We start from the raw sequence: 24,602 nt of genomic DNA on the forward strand, positions 1-24,602 counted from the left end.
CACAGTCTGCAGTGGGGACACACTCCCAACCTCAGACATTCAGAAACTAGAACCAATGGGACCCCCATGAGGAGGCACTCTCTCAGGAACAGGGCTGGCTCTCACTATTGTCCATGGAAAGCTCTGGCTCAGAAACTGTTGCCATGTTTCAGAGCAACAAACAGCTCCAACTAACACCAACAGAGGGAACAAACCCCTCACTACACAATCACCCATGATCACAAACAACTCAACCATCCCCCCACACCCCCAACCAGCTCCTTTTATACACACAACCTGCACTCACCTGACACCAATGTGACCAGACGCTGCAACATTGAACCAATCAACCAGCCCCAATCTCTACAATTTCCACCAATGACTGAACTCATTGAGTTATTACCAGGAGGGCCTATCTCATTTGGACCAATAGGAGTGGCTGTGAGCTGCTGTGCTGTCACCTGACTGAATTCAGCTCCACAAGGTCTCATGGTGAAGGCCCCATGGATACAAGTAGCTCATTGATCCAGGAGGGTGTCTGCTGGGTCCTGCCTGCCTCCCTCCCTCACCCGAGGGACTGACAGTGAGACCCATGGAGAGATTGTCTGAGGATGGGGTTTGGGTAGAACAAAGGGATTGACCTTATACTACGCCTCCCCCTGGAAGTGTTTGATGGAGTCAATATGGAAGATGCATATGTTAACTTGTCATGTACCTGTCTGGGGAGTGTTTGATCGGGACAATGCAGAGAGAGCTTTACTTTCACTTTCCTTTTAATTCATAGACTCGAGGCAGTTTTACTCTGTATTTCACCGCGTGCTGTCTCTGTCCTGGGAGCCTTTGATGGGGACAGCTTTCCTTCCAGTTTTCAAGAAAATAGGAAGATTTTGTTTCAGTTGGAAAGAGTAGAATCTTTTACTCTGTTTCTAACTCAGGGATGTCCCTGGATTGAAAGTGTTTGATGTAGACCGTGTAGCTATACGTTTAGTTTAAAAGTGTAGAGACAGCTGTCTGTTCAGTGACAATGAGCAGAGGAAGCTCATGTATCGCGTCCCACACTGACCTTGCTCTGGTGGAGTTTGTTGGGGGATGGTGTTGAGGGAGAAAGTGAGGACTGCAGATTCTGGAGATCACAGTCAAAGTGTGTGGCCCTGGAAAAGCACAGCAGGTCATGCAGCATCTGAGGAGCAGGAGAGTCGGTTTCGGGTATAAGCCCTTCATCAGGATTGTGGATTGGGAAAGGGGGCTTAGAGATAAATAGAAGGTTAGGGGTGGGGGCAAGGAAGCTCGGATTGTGATAGATAGATGCCTTGGGGATGGGGGCAAGGCAGCTGGGTTGGTGATAGGCAGATGCAGGTGCGGGGTGTTCAGAGAATTTTACATTCACTCTAAAAGGGAAGATGGGGCAGCATGGTGGCACATTGGTTAGCAGTGCACCAGGGACATGGGTTCCATTCCAGTCTCGGGCGACTCTCCGTGTGGAGTTTGCACACTCTCCTTGTGTCTGTGTGGGATTACTCTGGGTGCTCTGGTTTCCTGCCGCTGTCTAAAGATGTGCAGGTTCGGTGGATTGGCCATGCAAACTTTCCTCAGGGATATGTAAGTTAGATGCATTAGTGCGGGGACATGTAGAGTAATAGGGGAGTAGCGGAGTAGGGGAGTAGGAGAAGGGAATGAGTCTGGGTGGGTTATCTTTCAGAAGGTCAGTGGAGTTGTTGGGCCAAATGGCCTGTTTCCATTTTGTAGGGATTGTATGATTCTAGATAAAGATGGATAAATCCCTAGGAGCTAATCAGGTATCCCTTCGATCTCGGAGAAGCTAGGGAAATGGTTACTGGTCCCCTTACTGAGATATTTCTATCATTGATAGTTGCAGGTGAGGTACTGGAAGATTGGAGGTTGGCTAACACGTTGTCATGATTTAAGAAAGTTGCTAAGGAAAATCAGGGAATATAGACCGGTGAGCCTGACATCAGTGGTGGGCAAGTTGTTGGAGGGAATTACGAGGGACAGGATTCACATGTATTTGGTAAGCCAAAGACTGATTATGGATAGTTAGCATGGCTTTGTGCATGGGAAATCATGTCTCATGTACTTGATTGAGTTATTTGAAGAAGTAACAAAGAGGATTGATGAGGGCAGAGTAGTGGGCATGATTGATATGAATTTCAGTAAGGCATTCAACAAGGTTCCTCATGGATGACTGGTCAGCAAGGTTAGATCTCATAGAATACAGAGATTTGGATACAGAACTGGCTGGAAAGTAGAAAACATAGGGTAGTGGTGGAGGATGGCTTTTCAGAGTGGAGGTCTGTGACCAATGGTGTGCCATAAGGATCGGTGCTGGGTCCACTACTTTTCATCATTTGTATAGATGATTTGAATGTGAACATAGGAAGTATTGTTAGTAAGTTTGCAGATGACACCAAAATTGGTGGTGTAGTGGAGAGCGAAGGAGGTGACCATGATCCAATGTGATTGGGCCATGTCGATTTCACCAGTTTCCTCATTTCCCCTCCTCCCAGCTCTACCCCATCCCATTTATCTTGAGGGCATCCCCTCATTCCTGATGAAGAGCTTGTGCATGAAGCATTGTCTCTCTTGTTCCTCAGATGCTGCCTGACCGGCTGTACCTTTCCAGCAACTCACTTTCTGACTCTGATCTCCAGCATCTGCAGTCCTCACTTTCTCCCAACTGAGCACGTGCACCGAGAAATTGCAAATGGAGTTCAATGTAGATCAGTATGAGGTGTTACGTATTGGGAAGTCACATCAAGGTAGGAGTTTCATGATGAATGTTCGGGCCTTAAGGAGTGTAGTGGAACAGAGGGACCTTGGAGTTCAGGTGTATGGTTCTCTGAAAGTGGAGTCACGGGTAGACAGGGCAGTGAAGGCAGCTTTTGACACACTGGCCTTCATCAGTCAGGGCATTGAGTAGAGACGTTGGGAAGTTATGTTGCAATTATACAGAATGGTGACGAGGCCTGCACTTGGAGTATTGTGTTCAGTTTCGGTCACCTTGCTGTAGGAAAGATGTTATTAAACAGGATAGAGTGCAGAAGGAACTTACAAGGATGTTGCCAGGACTCAGGGTCTGAGTTGGAGGGAGAGGTTGCACAAGCTCAGACGTTTTTCTTTAGAGCAAAGGAGCCTGGGGTGGGAATCTTATGGAAGTGTAAAAGATCAAGAAAGGCAGGGATGGGATGAATGTGCTCAGTCTTTTTCCCGGGGTTGAGGAGTCAAGGACTAGAGGGCACCAGTTTAAGGTTAGAGGGGAGAGAATGAAAGGGAATTGAGGGGCAATGATTTCACACAGAGGGAGGTCCGCATATGGAATAGGAAGCCAGCAGAGGTGGTTGAGGCAGGTACATAAACAACGTTCAAAGTGCATTTGGACAAATTCATGGATAGGAAAGGATTAGAAGGCTGTGGGCCATGTACAGGGAAATGGGGTTACTGGGGATGGACATTTTCATAGGCAAGGACCAATTTGCCAAGGGGAGGAGGTTCCACAATTTCCCCACCCTCAATGATGGGGGAACCCAGCACAAAGGATAAAGCTGAAGCATTTGCAACAACCTGCAGCCAGTAATCTCCAAAGGGACAATCCATTGTCGTCCCCTGCATCACCGATACCTGTCTTCAGTCAGTACTATTGACTCCATGTGACAGAGAAACAGCTGCAGACATTGGATACTGTGAAGCCAATGCACCCTGACTAACATTGTGGGAATAGGGTGAAAGAGCTGTGATCCTGAACGTGCCGAGTCCCTATCCATTCTGTTCCAGTACAGCTACAACTGCAGCATCTACCTGGAAAAGGAGAAAATTGCCAAGTAGTGTCCTGTTGACAAAATGTGGGATAAATCCAACCTTGCCAATTACTCCCCTATCAATCCACTCTCAATCACAAGCGAAGTGTTGGAAAGTTTTGTCAACAGTGTTATCAAGGCACATGTCCTCCACACTAAACTGTTCACTGATGCTCAGTCTGTGTTCCACCAGGGCTACCCAGCTCCTGATCTCAGTACAGCTTGGTCCAAATGAGTAAAAGAGCTGAACTTAAGAGGGGAAGTGAGGGTGACTGCTTGAAGACCAAGGCAGAATTTGATTGAACAATTTACCAAGGAGTCCTCGGAAAATTGGACTCAGTGGGATTAGAAAAAGCTCTTTGCTGGTTGGAGTCCTGCCCTACACAAAGAAAGATGGTTCAATCACCACATTCCCAGGACATCTCTGCCAGAGTTCCTCAAGGTACTCTCTTAGACACAACCATGTCAACTGCTCCATCAAAGACCTTCCCTCCATCAGAATGTCAGAAGTGGGGATGTTTGCTCATGATTGCCCATTGTTCAGCCCCATTGACAACGTCACAGATACTGAAACAGTCCCTGTTCAAATGCAGCAAGACCTGAACAACATTCTCATTCAGAACACACAACTGTCAGGCAATGACTGTCTCCAACAAGGGAAAATCTCACTGTCATACCATGACAGTCTCCATGACATTCCCATTGCTCAATCCCTCACTATTAACATCCTGTGGCTTCTCTGCCTCGGCTGGGATTTGTTGCCTGTCCCTAATTGCCCTTGATTTGATTGGTTTACTCAGCTATTTCAGAATCAGCGATATTGCTGTGGGTCTGGAGTCACATTTCGGCCAGACCAGGTCAAGATGGTAGATTCCCTTCCCTAATGGGAATTGTGAATGATAAAAGATCAGTTTCACAGTCACAATTACTAAGATTAGATATTCGCAAAAAAGATAGAACACAAAATTCCATCAGTGACTACAATCAGATTGGAGACCCCAGCCTCAGATGATTAACCTGACTCACTGAATTCCTGTCTCAGTAACACTACCATTATGTCACTTGTTCCACCCACCTGTAGACAGAAGCCTGAGCCTGAGACAGATAGCTCAGTGATAGGCGTTAATTAACATAGAATCCCTGCAGTGTGGAAACAGGCCGTTCAGTCCAACAAGTCCATACTGACCCTCTGAAAAGTAAGCCACCCAGACCCATCCCCTTACTTTACATATACCCCTGACTAATGCACCTAACCTAATCATCCCTGAACACAATGGTTCATTTAGCATAGCCAGTTAACTTAACCTGCACATAGAGCCATAGAGATGTACAGCTTGGAAACAGATCCTTCGGTCCAACTCATCCATGCTGAACAGATATCCCAACCCAATCTAGTCCCACCTGCCAGCACCCAGCCCATATCCCTCCAAACCCTTCTTATTTATATACACATCCAAATGCCTTTTAAATGTTACAATTGTACCAGTCTCCACCACTTCCTCTGGCAGCTCATTCCATACATGTACTACCCTCTGCATGGAAACGTTGTCGCTAGGGTCTCCTTTATATCTTTCTCATCTCACCTTAAACCTATGCCCTCTAGTTCTGGACTCCCCACCCCAGGGAAAAGACTTTGTCTATTTACCCTATCCATGCCCCTCATGATTTTATAAACTTCTATAAGGTCGCTCCAGGGAAAACAGTCCCATCCTATTCAGCCTCTCCCTGTCGCTCAAATCCACCAAAGCTGGCAACATCCTTGTAAATCTTTTCTGAACCCTTTCAAGTTTCACAACATCTTTGCGGTAGGAAGGAGACCAGAATTGCACGCAATATTCCAACAGTGGTCTAACCAATGTCCTGTACAGCCGCAACATGATCTCCCAACTCCTGTACTCAATACTCTGACCAATAAAGGAAAGCATATCAAATGCCTTCTTCACTATCCTATTCTACCAAAGACTCCACTTTCAAGGAGCTATAAACCTGCACTCCAAGGTCTCTGTTCAGCAACAATCCCTAGGACCTTACCATTAAGTGTCTAAGTCCTGTTAAAATGTGCTTTGCCAAAATGCATCACCTCACATTTATCTAAATTAAACTCCATCTGCCACTTCTCAGCCCATTGGCCCATCTGATCAAGATCCAGTTGTAATCTGAGGTAACCCTCTTTGCTGTCCACTACACCTCTAATTTTGGAGTCATTAGCAAACTTACTAACTATACCTTGTATGCTCATATTCAAATCATTTATATAAATGACAAAAAGTAGAGGACCCACCACCGATCCTTGTGGCACTCCACTGGTCACAGGCCTCCAGTCTGAAAAACAACCCTCCACCACCCTCTGTCTTCTACCTTTGAGCCAGTTCTGTATCCAAATGGTGAGTTCTCCCTGTATTCCATGAAATCTAACTTTGCTAACCAGTCTCCCATGGGGAATCTTGTCAAACACCTCACTGAAGTCCATCTCAATCACATCTACTGCTCTGCCCTCATCAATCCTCTTTGTTACTTCTTCAAAAAACTCAATCAAGTTTGTGAGACATGATTTCCCACGCACAAAGCCATGTTGACTATTCCTAATCAGTCCTTGCCTTTCCAAATACATGTACGTCCTGTCCCTTAGGATTCCCTTCAACAACTTGCCTACCACCAATGTCAGGCTCACTGGTCTATAGTTCCTTGGCTGGTCCTTACCACCCTTCTTAAACAGTGGCACCACGTTAGCCAACCTTCAGTCTTCCAGCAACTCACCTGTGACTATTGAGGTTACAAGGTGTCCTGCAATCACTTCCCTAGCTTCCCACAAAATTCTGGGGAACACCTGATCAGGTCCTGGTGATTTATCCATTTCAAGACATCCAGCACTTCTTCCTCTGTAATATGGACATTTTTCAAGTTGTCACCATCTATTTCCCTACATTCTATATCATCCAAGTCCTTTTCCACAGTACATACTGATGCAAAATATTAGTTTAGTATCTCCCCGGTCTCCTGCGGCTCCACACAAAGGTCGCCTTGCTGATCTTTGAGGGGCCCAGTTCTCTCCCGAGATACCCTTTTGTTCTTTATGTATTTGTAAAAACCCTTTGGATTCTCCTTAATTCTATTTGCCAAAGCTAGCTCATGTCCCCTTTTTGCCCTTCTGATTTCTCTCTTAAGTATATTCCTACCACCTTTATACTCTTCTAAGGATTCATTGATCTATCCTATCTATTCCTGACATATGTTTCCTTCTTTTTCTTAACCAAACCTTCAATTTCTTTAGTCATCCAGCATTCCCTACACCTACCAGCCTCCCTTTCACCCTGACAGGAATATACTTTCTCTGGATTCTTGTTATCTCATTTCGGAAGGCTTCCCATTTTCCAGCCGACCCTTTACCTGCAAACATCTGCCCCCAATCGGCTTTTGAAAGTTCTTGCCTAATACCGTCAAAATTGGCCTTTCTCCAATTCAAAACTTCAACATTTAGATATGGTCTATCCTTTTCCATCACTATTAAAAACTTAATAGAATTATGGTCACTGACCCCAAAATGCTCCCCCACTGACACCTCAGTCACCTGCCCTGCCTTATTTCCCAAGAGTAGTCACGTTTTGTAACTTCTCTAGTCGGTTTATCGACATAATGAATCAACAAATTTTCTTGTACACACTTCAAAAATTTCTCTCCATCTAAACCCTTAACACTATGACAGTCTCAGTCTATGTTTGGCAAGTTAAAATCCCCTACCATAACTACCCTATTATTCTTACAGATAACTCAGATCTCCTTACAAGTTTGTTTCTCAATTTCCCTCTGACTATTGGGGGGTCTATAATACAATCCCAATGAGGTGATCATCCCTTTCTTATTTCTCAGTTCAACCCAAACAACTTCCCTGGATGTATTCCCAAGAATACCCTCCCAGAGTACAGCTGCAATGATATCCCTCGTCAAAAACATCACTTCCCCCCCCTCCTCTCTTGCCTCCCTTCCTGTCACGTTTGTATTGTGGAACTTCAAGCTGCCAGTCCAATCTATCACTGAGGCAGGTTTCTGTAATTGCTATGGTATCACAGTCCCATGTTCCTAACCACACCCTGAGGTCATCGGCTTTCCTGTTGTTAGTTGTTGTATTGTGGGAGGAAACCCACACAGATGGAGGGAGAACTCCACACAGATCATTGGCCAATGCTGGGATCAAACCCAGGTCCCTGGTGCGATGATGCAGTAATGCTAACCACTGCACAACTATGCCGCCAGCGAGAATGCAAGAGAAATCTTCGCAGAGTGTGTGGAAACACAGTTCATGTTTTGTGTTGAGTGTGACTTTTGAAAGGTTTGCAGTATCTCTCCTCCAATGCTGCCAGACCATGTTGTTTTTCCCCAGGATTGTGTGGTTTGCTTCAGATTTCCAGGCTGCGCAGTATCTTGCTTTTAGTCCAGAGGGTAAATTCCTTCCAGAGTCTTCAGCATGTGACAGTACTGTCAATGTAAGAATTATATTTTGTCCTGGTTTTTGAAAAGAAACTTGGAGGCAAAGGCAGGTAACTGTCTATTAGTAACCAGTGAAGGAAACAGCTTATGAGGCCTTGGGGTTTGTTTAAGAAATTGGAATAAAAGCAGCAGCCTGAACAGGTGCAGTCCAGCTCTCAGAACCAGAATTAGTAGAGTTAGCTTTCAGTGGTTGTTTTGGAGCCTTGAAATGGAACTTATTTACCCCCCCTCTCCAGGTTTATGCCATTATGACTACTGGTCTCGAGTCAAACCATGTGGTGCTGGAAAAAGTTCAGCCAGTCAGGCAGCATCTGAGGAAAAGGGGAGTCAACATTTCAAGAATAAGCTCAGCATCAGGAATGTGGAAGGAGACTCCAAGGCAACAGACAAATGAGAGGGAGGGAGTGGGGCTGGGTGAAAGGTAGCTGGGAATACAACAGGGAGATGAAGGTGGGGGCAGCTGGTGATAGCTGGGAAAGATAGACATGGACAGTTCAGAAAGGACTGTGCTGAGTTAGCAAGTTGGATCTGGGATGGGAGGGGAAGAACACGAGATCAGAACTGGCAAAGTCCACATTGATCTCATCAGGTTGGAGGGTCTGAAAGATCCTAAAGGTGGAAGATGAGGTGTCCTTCCCCCAGTTGTGGGTGGCTAGAATTTGGTAGCAGAAGTAGTCCAGGACTTGCATGTCCTTAGAATAGGAGGGGATTTGGAATGTTCAGCCACAGGGTGGTGGGGTTGGTTGGTGGAACCAACTGTCAGACCAAAGGGGTAGCCATGGGCACCTGCATGGACCACAGCTATGCCTGCCTCTGTCTGGTACATGGAACAGATCCTCTTCCACAGCTACACTGCCACCATTACACATCTTGCCCTCCATTTCATTGATGACTATTGTTAACATGTTGTACTCCCATGTGGAGCAAGAACAGTTCAGTGTTTACTGTGGAGGACAAGATGGAAGGTGGAAAATGGGGAACGAGATGGTGACATCTTGAAAAATTTCAAGATTAAAGAGCAGGTAGTCCTAGATGGCTGAAACTACATCCCCTGTTCTAGATGAGAGAGCACAGTCGAACAAATTCACCTCAAAGAATAGAACAAGAGTAATCAATATTCCAAATGGGGTTCTCAGCATTTGACTGAGCAGATACCTTTCCGGACATTTAGTTTGATGATTTAGGGACAGGATAACATTCAGCCCATCAGTTTGAAAACTGAATACTGTAGATTTCAGTATTCCGAGGGAAAACAGGACACTGACAACAGGACTGGCCACACACCGGGAGATGGTAACATTGGGAACGCACCTGGACACTGCTGAAGAGAATCTAAACAGACTAGAAACACCAGCTGTTCCTCCCTCAGACACTGCCACATCTGAGCAGTTCTTCCAGCACATTCTGCAAACAGTGATTTAATCAGAATGGAAAGCCCCTTTCCAAGGTGGTCATCAATCCCCTGTACTCCCTGAAAGCAGCAAACATATCTTGCATAACCCAATCAATCAGAAAGCTCAGTTCAGGGATTGGAGAGGCTCAACTCAGGGATTGTACCCAGGGATGGTTTAAACTAAGAATGATGAAACAAACCAGGTCCAGAGAGAAGACACCATGAATCACTGCTTTATTGTCTATTCCAATCACCAGTTGATGGGTGTTTGCTTGTGTCTCCTGTACAGGAACAAGGCCAGCAATGAAGCAGAGATCAGACAGACAGCTGTCACAGTCAGGACCACCATCAAAACCAGCACTGACTCCACACCTACAAAACAAGGAGAAACCAATGGTTACAGAGGGAAAACAGGGACAGAAAGGGAAACTAGCAGGCAGCCAACTCACCGCTTGGAGACCTCTCCTGCAACTTTCTGTCACCCTCAGTCAGGGGCTGAGTTGGCAGGTTGGTCAGCTCAGTATCCAGGATGATCAGGGGGCCAAGTGAGGCCTCCCCCTCCCACTTCAATCCAGCTTCACTCTCTGAAACATCAAACAGCCCAGTCAAGGAAGGGAGGGGGGTGAGGGGAGATCCCCAACATCTAGAGGGTCACTGTCCTACCAGGTTCAGCACCAAGGTCTCTCCTTCCTCTGAAAGGGATCAGGATCTCTCTTGTGCTCCCACAATTCCCCACATGGCAACAGGCACAAATGTCACTGTCTGACTCCTCCAATGGGGTCCAACTAAACAAGAGAAACAGCCCATCAACCACATGGTGCATCACCTCTCCCAACAACAACATCCCTGAGGGACAGGGAGAGGGAACTTACATATTCTGCAGCTTCTGGAAAGTACAAGCTTTATTCCTGGAATCTCCCTGATCCACTGCAGCAACTCTCAGGTGACAGGTGATGAACATCTGAGGGACAGAACAAGTCAGTGTTTAGTGACTCCCTCTCCAGGGTGGAGAAGCACATCAGCAGCTTCATCTTACCAAGGATCGCTCATCTCCATAGAAACGGAAGGCATCCAGGTCAAACCGGAGCTTGTCTGGCTCCCACCCGTCTCTCGGCAACACAAAGGTTGAAAAGGAGTCCTCAGCTTTGCTGTCCAGGAGGCAACTGCAGATGGACAAAGGGCCATGAAGTGAATGGAGTGAAGTCATTGAGGTGGGAGCAGCTGGAGAAAGCAGAGAGCTCCTTACCCATTGTAGTCAATGATGCTGTATCTCGGGGTGGAGTCCTTGTCTGGGCTCAGTGTAGCTACACAGCGATCAATGTACAGCTTCAGGGGCACATGGTTGGCCATTGAAACAGATGCCTCAATGTGAATGAGGTCTCCGAGGGAGTAGACAGTGGAAGTGCGCTCTGTCAGCCAGTCACCTGAAGTACAGCGAGACAAGGGTTGGAGCCAGTGGGTACAACTCAGAGAGAGACACCAGGAGATCCCTCCCCAGCCACCCATCACATACCATTCATTAGACGCAGGGAAAATGACAGATGCCCTTCTCCAGACCTGGTGGAGCTGAACGGGATCCAGGTGGGCTTGATGGGATTGCTGCTCACATTGCCCTTCCTGGGGGAGGGAGACAGGGCAGCCATTTTAGGACAGTGTCAGACAACAGCAGGGGATCGTACTGACAATCGAGTAAAGAGTCTCACCTCAAATAACGACATTCAATGGGAACAACAGCACCATTGGTTCTCACAATGACAGATCCAGGATAGTTTGGGATGTGGGTCAGGTGGGTTGTGTAGACCAGGAAATCTTCAGTCATCTGTAAGACACCAGGTTAAAGAATGAGAGGCTAATCTGAAATGAGAAGGATCGACAGTGTTTACAATGACACCGTCCCATTGTGACAACGCTTTAGGGAGCGCGACAGGCTCAGGACCAGGAGACTGCTTTCCCACACCAAGCTGGAGAGACCAGTATTCAAGTGCAAGAGTTCAGGGGTTAGTCATTTAGGATCAACTTAATGTATTACATAATGCCAAATATCAGGATGGGAATTCCTGATGCGAATGTTGGTTAAAGAGATGTGTTGGGCTCCCAGGCAGAGTTAGAGATAAATATTGATGGAACAGGGACATGGTGGTTAGCACTGCTGCCTCACAGCACCAAAGACCCAGGTTCAATTCCCACCTCAGGCAACTGAGTTTGCTCCTTCTCCCTGTGTCTGCGTGGGTTTCCTCCCACAATCCCAAAAGTGTGCAGGTTAGGTGAATTGGCCATGCTAAATTGCCCCGAATGTTAGGTGAAGGGGTAAATGTAGGGGAATGGGTCTGGGTACATCACCCTTCAACATGGACTTGTTGGGCCCAAGGGCCTGTTTCCACACTAAGTAATCTAATTTTAAAAAATGGTGATTGTTAACACAGGAACAAGGCTGCAGGGATCTTTCCGACATCAACTCTCGATGTTATCAGGAAACCTCCAGATTGTGAGCAGAGATTGCTAGCAGAATACCGAGAGATTAATAGAAAGGAGACACAAGAGTAGAGGAAACAACAATTTACTAGTATTAAATAAAAAAGACTTTCCAACAGGTCAAATGTAGAGCTCAAGGAGGAGAGTCAGTTTATTCATAAACTAGCCCCCAGTGGGAGGGAATCAAGTCAATTTGCCTTATGGGAATGGAACTACTTTCCCCTCAAACTAGCCACACGCCATGCTGCGATGAGTTATGTTCCTGTGACCTCACTATTGGAGAAGAGAATCACTATCACAAAAAGAAATCACACTTTAGAAGGTCACAACTAAACTTGGAGAATGTTCATAGTATCAAAACATCACCCACAAATCACCACATGATACCCAATTCATACTGACAAAACATACATTGTAACAGAACAACCCCTGTAATCAGGGGATTCTAAACCAATGAGAATGGAGCACAAGGCTAGAGATAGAGAACAGTTCAGGTACAGACAATCCAGGAGAGGAACCTGGACTGAGGATTTGAGAAAGCAGGAGAATGGTCCTTCTCAAGATTAATGGTCTCTCAGCCAGGAACCTTCTGCAGCCCAAGCTTCCAACAAGTTTAAACAACCCCCATTACCTGTAATCTGCTGCCGCACTCATGCAGCCCATAGTCAAAGAGGACAGTCTGGTTCTCAGGGAACACTCTGGTTGGACGACAACCTGCTCTCCCCAGGGTCAGGTCAGCAGCTTTAACCAGGTGCCTGGTTCCAAATAAATCCAGCTGGGCCCTAACCAGCAGGTTGTGCTCTCCACACTGCACCATCACAGTCTGCAGTGGGGACACACTCCCAACCTCAGACATTCGGAAACTAGAACCAATGGGACCCCCATGAGGAGGCACTCTCTCAGGAACAGGGCTGGCTCTCACTATTGTCCGTGGAAAGCTCTGGCTCAGAAACTGTTGCCATGTTTCAGAGCAACAAACAGCTCCAACTAACACCAACAAAGGGAACAAACCCCTCACTACAAAATCACCCATGATCCTAAACAACACAACCATCCCCACACACCCCCAACCAGCTCCTTTTATACACACAACCTGCACTCACCTGACACCAATGTGACCAGACGCTGCAACATTGAACCAATCAACCAGCCCCAATCTCTACAATTTCCACCAATGACTGAACTCATTGAGTTATTACCACGAGGGCCTATTTCATTTGGACCAATAGGAGTGGCTGTGAGCTGCTGTGCTGTCAGCTGACTGAATTCAGCTCCACAAGGTCTCATGGTGAAGGCCCCATGGATAGAGGTGGGCGCCGCAGGGACTGGAGTGCATCATTTCTCCCTCCAATTCTATTTTGATTTAGTCCCTACCCTCCCCTTCACTGTTTTGATCACACAGCACTGTCCCTTGATGTGAAGGGCAGTGCTTGACACTGGCCACCCTGGTGTTTTCCTATCTTCCTGGTGGTGGAAATTGAATAAAGATTGGTGCACTTTGTGTCTCCCACCTGCACACACACCATGGGTGCTGGGGATAAAATTTAAAAAAAAAAAAAAAAAATTAAAAAAAAATATATAACCATATAGTTGGGGAAAAAATAAGCACTACCGCACTTAGGTGGTAGTGTGGGGGTTAGAAGAAGAAAAAAAAAAAATGGATAGAGGTGGGCGCCGCAGGGACTGGAGTGCATCATTTCTCCCTCCAATTCTATTTTGATTTAGTCCCTACCCTCCCCTTCACTGTTTTGATCACACAGCACTGCCCACTGATGTGAAGGGCAGTGTTTGTCACTGGCCACCCTGGTGTTTTCCTATCTTCCTGGTGGTGGGAATTGAATAAAGATTCGTGCACTTTGTGTCTCTCACTGTGTCTCACAGCTGCACACACACACCATGGGTGCTGGGGATAAAATAAGCACTACCACACTTAGGTGGTAGTGTGGGGGAAGAAATAAAAAGAAAAAAAAAATAAAAAAAAATAAAAAAAAGATAAACAGAAGATCCATCACTGTTTTTGATCACACAGCACTGCCCTTTGATGTGAAGGGCAGTGCTTGTCACTGGCCACCCGGGTGTTTTCCTATCCTCCTGGTGGTGGAATTTGAATAAAGATTGGTGCACTTTGTGTCCTTCACTAAAAAAAAAAGGAATGGACAGAGGTGGGCACCGCAGGGACTGGAGTGCATCATTTCTCCCTCCAATTCTATTTTGATTTAGTCCCTACCCTCCCCTTCACTGTTTTGATCACACAGCACTGCCCACTGATGTGAAGGGCAGTGCTTGTCACTGGCCACCCGGGTGTTTTCCTATCTTCCTGGTGGTGGAAATTGAATAAAGATTCGTGCACTTTGTGTCTTTCACTGTGTCTCCCACCTGCACACACACACCATGGGTGCTGGGGATAAAATAAGCACTACCGCACTTAGGTGGTAGTGTGGGGGTTAAAAAAAGAAAGGAGGGGGGAAAAAATACACAGGAGGGAGCACTTTGTGTCTAAGAAAAAGAAAAAAAAGAAAAAGAAAAAAAAACACAGGAGGGAGCACTTTGTGAAAAAAAAGGCCCCATGGATACAAGTAGCTCATTGATCCAGGGGGTGTCTGCTGGGTCCTGCCTCCCTCCCTCACCCGAGGGACTGATAGTGAGACCCACGGAGAGATTGTCTGAGGATGGGGTTTGGGTAGAACAAAGGGATTGACCTTATACTACACCTCCCCCTGTAAGTGTTTGATGGAGTCAATATGGAAGATGCATTATTCTGCATGTTAACTTGTCATGTCCCTGTCTGGGGAGTGTTTGATCGGGACAATGCAGGGACAGCTTTACTTTCAATTTCCTTTTCATTCATAGACTCGAGGCAGTTTTACTCTGTATTTCACCGCGTGCTGTCTCTGTCCTGGGAACCTTTGATGGGGACAGCTTTCCTTCCCGTTTTCAAGAAAAGAGGAAGATTTTGTTTCAGTTGGAAAGAGTAGAATCTTTTACTCTGTTTCTAACTCAGGGATGTCCCTGGATTGAAAGTGTTTGATGTAAACAGTGTAGCTATACATTTAGTTTAAAAGTGTAGAGACAGCAGTCTGTTCAGTGACAATGAGCAGAGGAAGCTCATGTCGCGTCCCACACTGACCTTGCTCTGGTGGAGTTTGTTGGGGGATGGTGTTGAGGGAGAAAGTGAGGGCTGCAGATTCTGGAGGTCACAGTCAAAGTGTGTGGCCCTGGAAAAGCACAGCAGGTCATGCAGCATCTGAGGAGCAGGAGAGTCGGTTTCAGGTATAAGCCCTTCATCAGGATTGTGGATTGGGAAAGGGGGCTTAGAGATAAATAGAAGGTTAGGGGTGGGGGCAAGGAAGCTCGGATTGCGATAGATAGATGCCTTGGGGTTGGGGGCAAGGCAGCTGGGTTGGTGATGGGTAGATGCAGGTGTGGGGTGTTCAGAGAATTTTACATTCACTCTAAAAGGGAAGATGGGGCAGCATGGTGGCACATTGGTTAGCACTACACCAGGGACAGGGGTTTGATTCCAGTCTCGGGCACCTCTCTGTGTGGGGTTTGCACACTCTCCTTGTGTCTGTGTGGGATTACTCTGGGTGCTCTGGTTTCCTGCCACTGTCTAAAGATGTGCAGGTTCGGTGGATTGGCCATGCAAACTTTCCTCAGGGATGTGTAAGTTAGATGCATTAGTGAGGGGACTTGTAGAGTAATAGGGGAGTAGGGGAGGGGAATGAGTCTGGGTGGGTTATCTTTCAGAAGGTCAGTGTGGACTTGTTGGGCCAAATGGCCTGTTTCCATTTTGTAGGGATTGTATGATTCTAGATAAAGATGGATAAATCCCTAGGAGCTAATCAGGTGTCCCTTCGATCTCGGAGAAGCTAGGGAAATGATTACTGGGCCCCTTACTGAGATATTTCTATCATTGATAGTTGCAGGTGAGGTACTGGAAGATTGGAGGTTGGCTAACACATTGTCATGATTTAAGAAAGGTGCGAAGGAAAACCCAGGGAATATAGACCGGTGAGCCTGACATCAGTGGTGGGCAAGTTGTTGGAGGGAATCCTGAGGGACAGGATTCACATGTATTTGGTAAGCCAAAGACTGATTATGGATAGTTAGCATGGCTTTGTGCGTGGGAAATCATGTCTCATGTACTTGATTGAGTTTGTTGAAGAAGTAACAAAGAGGATTGATGAGGGCAGAGTAGTGGGCATGATTGATATGAACTTCAGTAAGGCATTCAACAAGGTTCCTCATGGATGACTGGTCAGCAAGGTTAGATCTCATAGAATACAGAGATTTGGATACAGAACTGGCTGGAAAGTAGAAAACATAGGGTAGTGGTGGAGGATTGCTTTTCAGAGTGGAGGTCTGTGACCAATGGTGTGCCATAAGGATCGATGCTGGGTCCACTACTTTTCATCATTTGTATAAATGATTTGAATGTGAGCATACAAGGTATAGTTAGTAAGTTTGCAGATGACACCAAAATTGGAGGTGTAGTGGACAGCAAAGAGGGTTACCTCAGATTACAACGGGATCTTGATCAGATGGGCCAATGGGCTGAGAAGTGGCAGATGGAGTTTAATTTAGATAAATGTGAGGTGATGCATTTTGGCAAAGCAAATTTTAACAGGACTTAGACACTTAATGGTAAGGTCCGAGGGAGTGTTGCTGAACAGAGACCTTGGAGTGCAGGTTCATAGCTCCTTGAAAGTGGAGTCTTCGGTAGAATAGGATAGTGAAGAAGGCGTTTGGTATGCTTTCCTTTATTGGTCAGAGTATTGAGTACAGGAGTTGGGAGGTCATGTTGCGGCTGTACAGGACATTGGTTAGGCCACTGTTGGAATATTGCGTGCAATTCTGGTCTCCTTCCGACCGCAAAGATGTTGTGAAACTTGAAAGGGTTCAGAAAAGATTTACAAGGATGTTGCCAGCTTTGGTGGATTTGAGCTACAGGGAGAGGCTGAATAGGATGGGACTGTTTTCCCTGGAGCGACCTTATAGAAGTTTATAAAATCATGAGGGGCATGGATAGGGTAAATAGACAAAGTCTTTTCCCTGGGGTGGGGAGTCCAGAACTAGAGGGCATAGGTTTAAGGTGAGATGGGAAAGATATAAAGGAGACCCTAGCGACAACGTTTCCACACAGAGGGTAGTACATGTATGGAATGAGCTGCCAGAGGAAGTGGTGGAGACTGGTACAATTGTAACATTTAAAAGGCATTTGGATGTGTATATGAATAAGAAGGGTTTGGAGGGATATGGGCTGGGTGCTGGCAGGTGGGACTAGATTGGGTTGGGATATCTGGTCAGCATGGATGAGTTGGACCGAAGGATCTGTTTCCAAGCTGTACATCTCTATGACTCGATGTGCAGGTTAAGTTAACTGGCTATGCTAAATGGACCATTGTGTTCAGGGATGATTAGGTTAGGTGCATTAGTCATGGGTAAATGTAAAGTAAGGGGATGGGTCTGGGTGGCTTACTTTTCAGAGGGTCAGTATGGACTTGTTGGACTGAACGGCCTGTTTCCACACTGCAGGGATTCTATGTTAATTAAACTCCTGATTCCTTGACACTAATGGCTATCACTGAGCTATCTGTCTCAGGCTCAGGCTTCTGTCTACAGATGGGTGGACATAATGGTAGAGTTACTGAGACAGGAATTCAGTGAGTCAGGTTAATCATCTGAGGCTGGGGCTCAAATCTCATTGTAGTCACTGATGGAATTTTGTGTTCTATCTTTTTTGCGAATATCTAATCTTAGTAATTGTGACTGTGAAACTAATCTTTTATCATTCACAATTCCCATTAGGGAAGGGAATCTACCATCTTGACATGGTCTGGCCGAAATGTGACTCCAGACCCACAGCAATATCGCTGATTCTGAAATAGCTGAGTAAACCAATCAAATCAAGGGCAATTAGGGACAGGCAACAAATCCCAGCCGAGGCAGAGAAGCCACAGGATGTTTAATAGTGAGGGATTGTGCAATGGGAATGTCATGGAGACTGTCATGGTATGACAGTGAGATTTTCCCTTGTTGGAGACGGTCATTGCCTGACAGTTGTGTGTTCTGAATGTGAATGTTGTTCAGGTCTTGCTGCATTTGAACAGGGACTGTTTCAGTATCTGTGACGTTGTCAATGGGGCTGAACAATGGGCAATCATGAGCAAACATCCCCACTTCTGACATTCTGATGGAGGGAAGGTCTTTGATGGAGCAGTTGACATGGTTGTTTCTAAGAGAGTACCTTGAGGAACTCTGGCAGAGATGTCCTGGGAATGTGGTGATTGAGCATTGATAACCAGAACCATCTTTCTTTGTGCAGGGCAGGACTCCAACCAGCAAAGAGCTTTTTCTAATCCCACTGAGTCCAATTTTCTGAGGACTCCTTGGTAAATTGTTCAATCAAATTCTGCTTGGTCTTCAAGCAGTCACCTTCACTTCCCCTCTTAAGTTCAGCTCTTTTACTCATTTTGACCAAGCTGTACTGAGATCGGGAGCTGGGTAGCCCTGGTGGAACACAGACTGAGCATCAGTGAACAGTTTAGTGTGGAGGACATGTGCCTTGATAACACTGTTGACAAAACTTTCCAACACTTCGCTTGTGATTGAGAGTGGATTGGTGGGGGAGTAATTGGCAAGGTTGGATTTATCCCACATTTTGTCAACAGGACACTACTGGGCAATTTTCTCCATTTCCAGGTAGATGCTGCAGTTGTAGCTGTACTGGAACAATGGATAGGGACATGGCACGTTCAGGATCACAGCTCTTTTCACCTTATTCCCACAATGTTAGTCAGGGTGCATTGGCGTCACAGTATCTAATGTCTGCAGCTGTTTGTCACATGGAGTCAATAGTTCTGACTGAAGACAGGTATCGGTGATGCTGGGGACTACAATGGATTGGCCCTTTGGAGATTACTGGCTGCAGGTTGTTGCAAATGTTTCAGCCTTATCCTTTGTGCTGGGTTCCCCCATCATTGAGGGTGGGGAAATTGTGGAACCTACTCCCCTTGGCAAATTGGTCCTTGCCTATGAAAATGTCCATCCCCAGTAACCCCATTTCCCTGTACATGGCCCACAGCCTTCTAATCCTTTCCTATCCATGAATTTGTCCAAATGCACTTTGAACGTTGTTTATGTACCTGCCTCAACCACCTCTGCTCGCTTCCTATTCCATATGCGGACCTCCCTCTGTGTGAAATCATTGCCCCTCAATTCCCTTTCATTCTCTCCCCTCTAACCTTAAACTGGTGCCCTCTAGTCCTTGACTCCTCAACCCCGGGAAAAAGACTGAGCACATTCATCCCATCCATGCCTTTCTTGATCTTTTACACTTCCATAAGATTCCCACCCCAGGCTCCTTTGCTCTAAAGAAAAACGTCTGAGCTTGTGTAACCTCTCACTCCAACTCAGACCCGGAGTCCTGGCAACATCCTTGTAAATTCCTTCTGCACTCTATCCTGTTTAATAACATCTTTCCTACAGCAAGGTGACCAAAACTGAACACAATACTCCAAGTGCAGGCCTCGTCACCATTCTGTATAACTGCAACATAACTTCCCAACATCTCTACTCAATGCCCTGACTGATGAAGGCCAGTGTGTCAAAAGCTGCCTTCACCGCCCTGTCTACCCGTGACTCCACTTTCAGAGAACCATACACCTGAACTCCAAGGTCCCTCTGTTCCACTACACTCCTTAAGGCCCGAACATTCATCATGAAACTCCTACCTTGATGTGACTTCCCAATAAGTAACACCTCATTCTGATCTACATTGAACTCCATTTACAATTTCTCGGTGCACGTGCTCAGTTGGGAGAAAGTGAGGACTGCAGATGCTGGAGATCAGAGTCAGAAAGTGAGTTGCTGGAAAGGTACAGCCGGTCAGGCAGCATCTGAGGAACAAGAGAGACAATGCTTCATGCACAAGCTCTTCATCAGGAATGAGGGGATGCCCTCAAGATAAATGGGATGGGGTAGAGCTGGGAGGAGGGGAAATGAGGAAACTGGTGAAATCGACATGACCCAATCACATTGGATCATGGTAACCTCCTCCGCAGCTCACTACACCACCAATTTTGGTGTCATCTGCAAACTTACTAACGATACCTCCTATGTTCACATTCAAATCATTTATATAAAAATGACAAAAAGTAGAGGACCCACCACTGATCCTTGTGGCACTCCACTGGTCACAGGCCGCCAGTCTGAAAAACAACGCTCCACCACCCTCTGTCTTCTACCTTTGAGCCAGTTCTGTATCCAAATGGCGAGTTCTCCCTGTATTCCATGAGATCTAACTTTGCTAACCAGTCTCCCATGGGGAATCTTGTCAAACACCTCAGTGAAGTCCATCTCAATCACATCTACTGCTCTGCCCTCATCAATCCTCTTTGTTACTTCTTCAAAAAACTCAATCAAGTTTGTGAGACATGATTCCCCACGCACAAAGCCATGTTGACTATTCCTAATCAGTCCTTGCCTTTCCAAATACATGTACGTCCTGTCCCTTAGGATTCCCTCCAACAACCTGCCCACCACCAACATCAGGCTCACTGGTCTATAGTTCCTTGGCTTGTCCTTACCACCCTTCTTAAACAGTGGCACCACGTTAGCCAACCTTCAGTCTTCCAGCAACTCACCTGTGACTATTGAGGTTACAAGGTGTCCAGCAATCACTTCCCTAGCTTCCCACAAAATTCTGGGGAACACCTGATCAGGTCCTGGTGATTTATCCATTTCAAGACATCCAGCACTTCTTCCTCTGTAATATGGACATTTTTCAAGATGTCACCATCTATTTCCCTATATTCTATATCATCCAAGTCCTTTTCCACAGTACATACTGATGCAAAATATTAGTTTAGTATCTCCCCGGTCTCCTGCGGCTCCACACAAAGGTCGCCTTGCTGTACTTTGAGGGGCCCAGTTCTCTCCCTAGATACCCTTTTGTCCTTTATGTATTTGTAAAAACTCTTTGGATTCTCCTTAATTCTATTTGCCAAAGCTAGCTCATGTCGCCTTTTTGCCCTCCTGATTTCTCTCTTAAGTATATTCCTACCACCTTTATACTCTTCTAAGTATTCATTAATCTCTCCTGTCTATTCCTGACATATGCTTCCTTCTTTTTCTTAACCAAACCCACAATTTCTTTAGTCATCCAGCATTCCCTACACCGACCAGCCTTCCCTTTCACCCTGACAGGAATATACTTTCTCTGGATTCGTGTTATCTCATTTCTGAAGGCTTCCCATTTTCCAGCCGTCCCTTTACCTGCAAACATCTGCCTCCAATCGGCTTTTGAAAGTTCTTGCCTAATACCGTCAAAATTGGCCTTTCTCCAATTTAGAACTTCAACATTTAGATATGGTCTATCCTTTTCTATCACTATTAAAAACTTAATAGAATTATCATCGCTGGCCCCAAAATGCTCCCCCACTGACACCTCAGTCACCTGCCCTGCCTTATTTCCCAAGAGTAGTCACGTTTTGCAACTTCTCTAGTCGGTTCATCGACATAATGAATCAACAAATTTTCTTGTACACACTTCAAAAATTTCTCTCCATCTAAACCCTTAACACTATGACAGTCTCAGTCTATGTTTGGCAAGTTAAGATCCCCTACCATAACTACCCTATTATTCTTACAGATAACTCAGATCTCCTTACAAGTTTGTTTCTCAATTTCCCTCTGACTATTGGGGGGTCTATAATACAATCCCAATGAGGTGATCATCCCTTCCTTATTTCTCAGTTCAACCCAAACAACTTCCCTGGATGTATTCCCAAGAATACCCTCCCAGAGTACAGCTGCAACGATATCCCTCGTCAAAAACATCACTCCCCCTCCTCTCTTGCCTCCCTTCCTGTCACGTTTGTATTGTGGAACTTCAAGCTGCCAGTCCAATCTATCACAGGCAGGTTTCTGTAATTGCTATGGTATCCCAGTCCCATGTTCCTAACCACACCCTGAGGTCATCTGCTTTCATGTTAGTTGTTGTATTGTGGGAGGAAACCCAGACAGATGGAGGGAGAACTCCACACAGATCATTGGCCAATGCGGGGATCGAACCCAGGTCCCTGGTGCGATGATGCAGTAATGCTAACCACTGCTCTGCTATGCCGCCAGCGAGAATGCAAGAGAATGTGTTGTGACTTTTGTAAGGTTTACAGTATCTCCTGAAGAAGGGCCTGTGCCCAAAACGTCGAATCTCCTGTTCCCTGGATGCTGCCTGACCTGCTGCGCTGTTCCAGCAATAAAGTTTCAATTTACAGTATCTCCTCCAATGCTGCCAGACCACTTTGTTTTACCCCAGGATTGTGTGGTTTGCTTCAGATTTACAGGCTACACAGTATCTTGCTTTTAGTCCAGAGGGTAAATTCCATCCAGGGTCTCCAGCATGTGACAGTACTGTCAATGTAAGAATTATATTTTGTCCTGGTTTTTGAAAAGAAACTTGGAGGCAAAGGCAGGTAACTGTCTATTAGTAACCAGTGAAGTAAACAGCTTATGAGGCCTTGGGGTTTGTTTAAGAAATTGGAATAAAAGCAGCAGCCTGAACGGGTGCAGTCCAGCTCACAGAACCAGAATTAGTAGAGTTAGCTTTCAGTGGTTGTTTTGGAGCCTTGAAATGGAACTTATTTACCCCCCTCAGGGTTAATGCCATTATGACTACTGGTCTCAAGTCAAACCATGTGGTGCTGGAAAAGTACAACCAGTCAGGCAGCATCTGAGGAACAGGGGAGTCAACATTTCAAGAATAAGCTCAGCATCAGGAATGTGGGAGGAGACTCCAAGGCAACAGACAGATAAGTGGGAGGGAGTGGGGCTGGGTGAAAGGTAGCTGAGAATACAACAGGGAGATGAAGGTGGGGGCTGCTGGTGATAGGTGGGAAAGATGATAGACATGTTGGACAGTTCAGAAAGGACTGTGCTGAGTTAGAAAGTTGGATCTGGGATGGGAGGGGAAGAACACGAGATCAGAACTGGCAAAGACCACATTGATCTCATCAGGTTGGAGGGTCCGAAAGATCCTAAAGGTGGAAGATGAGGTGTCCTTCCTCCAGTTGTGGGTGGCTAGAATTTGATATCAGAAGCAGTCCAGGACTTGCAGGTCCTTAGAATAGGAGGGGCAGGGGGATCCAAGATGGCGGCGACCCAGTAAGACTGAGTCTATAGTGCTCCTCCCAAGACTTGGGCACAGTGGGTCACCTACCCCCTACCAAGCTCACCAAATCATTTATAAATCATTTATAATAGTTTAGTAACTGAATTAGTGGTGTAATATTATATTTAAGCAACTCTATCCTAAGTTAAAATGACTAAAGGGAAGGGAGCCCGCAGCTCTCAGCAAGCAGGAACCCCTCCCCCACACGCTCCAGCTGCAGCAGAGGCGTCCACAGCCGCCCCGGGGGACTTACCAACAGTAACAAGCCTTGCAGAAATGCTTTCCAAGCTTGACTCGAAGATTGATGCCTTTATCGTCGAATCCAGGAATCGTTGGGAGTCGCTCTCGGCCGCGCTGCAGAAGCACGACCGTGAAATTGAAGAAATTCAACGCCGAGTCGGAGGGGCGGAGCTAAAGGCCGCGACCTCGGAGACAACCGCTCAATCGGCCGTGGATCAGGTCCGGACTCTCGAGCAGCGAGTCCGGACCTTGGAAAATCATATTGACAACCTCGATAATCGAGGTCGTCGAAAAAATATTCGTTTGCTGGGCCTTCCTGAACGGGAAGAGGAAGGCCAGCTTACAGCATTCCTGGAGCAGTGGCTGCCACAACTTTTAAATCTGCAAGCTGGATCAGGCCAGGTAAGGGTGGAATGGGCCTACCGGGTAGCAATACGCGGGCCCGGCTCGAACCAGCGCCCACGCCCGGTCCTGTTCCGGCTGCAGAGCTACAGGGAGAGGCAGATACTCCTAGAAGCCTCTAGAAATCTCGGAAAAGACCCCCAAGCTATGATCTACAAAGGATCCAAGATCATGCTATTTCAGGACTTTTCCCCGGCTCTGGTTCGAAAGAGGAAGGCATTCGACGAGGCGAAGAAGCGTTTAAGGGACTTAAATGTACAGTACTCCTTACGCTACCCAGCGATGTTACGCTTTAACCATGAAGGATCTGTATATAACTTTGGATCACCAGAAAAGGCTAAGGAATTCTTGGACTCTCTTAGATAAACTGTAGGACATAATGGATGTTGGTCTGCCTTCCCCCCCCGTTTTGGTTTATATCCCCTCCCTTTTTTTTTCTTACCTTATTGCTTAATATTATTATGGGGGGTGGGGAGAGGGATTTAATTTTCTCCCCCCCCCCCCCTTGGAGTTGTTTTCTGTTATTATTTTATGTATATATGAGGGGTGTATGTATATGTGTGTGTGTGTGTATGTATGTATATATATATATGTATGTGTATGTATATATATATATGTATATATAAGCTGGGGGATTTGGTTAATGTTG

The 24,602-nt window shown here is 46.2% G+C and overlaps 1 pseudogene; it reads right to left on the reverse strand.

The window, feature by feature from the left end:
- Positions 1-10,687: 10,687 nt before the first annotated feature.
- LOC148138662 (zona pellucida sperm-binding protein 3-like) lies at positions 10,688-23,805 on the reverse strand (annotated as a pseudogene).
- Positions 23,806-24,602: the final 797 nt, after the last annotated feature.

Source organism: Chiloscyllium plagiosum, unplaced genomic scaffold (genome assembly GCF_037043375.1).
Source record: "Chiloscyllium plagiosum isolate Xiang-an unplaced genomic scaffold, Cpla_swu_hap1 HiC_scaffold_39, whole genome shotgun sequence".
NCBI lineage: Eukaryota > Metazoa > Chordata > Chondrichthyes > Orectolobiformes > Hemiscylliidae > Chiloscyllium > Chiloscyllium plagiosum.